This window comes from Micropterus salmoides, unplaced genomic scaffold (assembly GCF_014851395.1).
Source record: "Micropterus salmoides isolate LMB-PRFRI ecotype aquatic unplaced genomic scaffold, ASM1485139v1 Ms_hic_scaffold_9, whole genome shotgun sequence".
In the NCBI taxonomy this organism is placed as follows: domain Eukaryota; kingdom Metazoa; phylum Chordata; class Actinopteri; order Centrarchiformes; family Centrarchidae; genus Micropterus; species Micropterus salmoides.
Window position 1 is genome coordinate 30813984 of NW_024044681.1, and position 2319 is coordinate 30816302.

Genomic DNA, 2319 nt, shown 5'->3' on the forward strand with positions numbered 1-2319 from the left:
GTCGAGGAGAGGCAGGGCTGTGCCTGAATGACACACAGCCTATAGAGCAGCAGCACGACCAGTGCACGAGGAGCCGGCATAACCATTCTTCCCCCAGCCGGAGCCTCTTCCCCCCTCGTCCACTCCGAACCCCTCTGCCTAAAGCCCCTCTCCCCCCTCCCCCCCACCGTTTGCGCGTTCCCCCCTTCTCAAGAGGTGCTGTGGGACAACAAGCAAGTCGCGGCTCTCATTCAGGAACCCACCCCACCCACCCCACCGCTCCCAGAGTGGGGAGACAGAGCACGCTGGTGTCTGAAGCCCCTGTTGCACTGCTAAGAGAGAGAGGATAGTCCATAAAGATACAAACAAGAGCAGCAGTCCACACGATCAGCTGAGTTAGAACAGAGGAAATAGCAAAAGTGATGAAATGGCTGCAGATGCGCCTTCTAAACTGTGGCGAATAGACAGGGGGAAACTGCCAGAAGAGAGAGCAGGAGAGAAAGGAATAAAGAGGGAACCGCCGGATGCTAAGCTCCACCCTCTGCATGCGCATCTACCTCCCTCTCTCACATTCACATGCTCACATTTCTCCCCATCATCCCTTACTCCTCCCCCACTCCCTCCTTGTTCACCCTTCACCGACATCTCCTCATAAATATGCTTCTCCCTCAGCAACAAGGTGGTAAAGCCGAGAGCGTACCGCCGACAACCAAAAGATGCTCCGACTGCCACGCATGCCCCATTTGACATCAGCCGCAGTATACCGTGGCTCTTTGCCAAGCACACACACTGTATGCTAGCAGCTGTGTGGACAGGCTATGCTGAACACAACCTGACAAGACCTGAAGCAAACTCATACACACAGACAGAGACAGAGACAGAGAGAGACCCCATCCAGTGGTCGGACAGTGTCCCATCACAAAACCGTTGCATTGGCAGCAATTGCTCTAGTGCAGGAGGCGAATATGTGGCAGAGAGAGGAGGGAGGGTGTTGAGGAGAGTGAGTCTATGCGGAGATCTCCAGTGACACAGCATTCTACAGACACAAATTCTGTCTCTGAGTGTCTTCTTGGCACTGTCCGACATAAGTGCAGTACATCTTTGCAGTAAACAGTGCTTAGCTGCAGCACCTTCCTGTGCTTACAAATCAGGGAGGGTCACTGGATGTATTACAGTGTCACCTATTCTACAGGGGGATACTCAGCCTTTCCCTCCTCTTCTTACCCCAACCTCCTCCCTGGAAGAGTCGTGACAGCCACTCGCCTTCAGCTGTATGACCCCACATTATGTAACACGTATAACGTAGTAGATGCAGCATAGGCTGGATGCACATGCAGTACGATCAAAATAGGATTATTATTACTAAGGGAGGTGCTGTAATATAATTTTGACATGGCAGAGCCTCATTTTAAGAACATGGATTTTCAGAAGGAGTGAGGTAATGGTAATGATTTATTGTGGTTATCCATGTAAAGAAACTGTCCAAACCAAATATGTTTTTCCACTTGAAGTTTTCCACAGTGTTCGGTGTATCAAGGCTCTGACGGTTCAAATCTAGCTCAAAGAAACACGTTTAACTGCTTCCTAGAGGGACCAGCTTCCTTCGTCACTGATGGCCGGTGAGCGTGCAATGTCATTTGTCTGTAGCTAGCAAGGTGACCTGATATTGAAGCATTTGAGGATGAGGCGCACACATTTACCTATGCCTGGATACTCGACAGAAAGAGAAGTCCACAGGAGAGCTGGTATATTGGTTGTACTAGTAGATGTAGGTATGTATTCTCCAAGCTAACAAACACTGAATGCATAAAATCACCACAGTTGACCACTTTCATTATTAGCAGCATTTTATCACATCTCGGGAGCTGCTCTAAAGATACCACATAGCTTTGTATGTAATGTTTATAATTACAAAAAGGAGAACAACTAATGTATTCACTTTTGTATCTCCATAATCCTAACTATCTATACAGTGTTTCTGTACAGAGGGTCATTTATACAGAAGAAAGGATATCTGTGATTTTCATAAAAATGACAGCCATCAGCAAAATGTTATTGTAGCATCGTCTTTGTGGATGGCGTGCAGGCCATCCACAAAGATCTCAGTACTAAATTTACAGACAATTCAGGTTTCTGGTGGATTAGAAATACAGAGATGATAGTAACAACTACAGGACATCATCATCATTCAACCTCATGGCTTTAACATATTTTCCCTGCAAATCCAACAGTTGCCGCTCTAGGCACAATGTCTACGGTTGGTCTTTAGCTACTGTTCACAAAAACCGATACTAGTTGTAGCTGGAGTAGTTTTTGATTAACAAATTATTTTAGTTTATG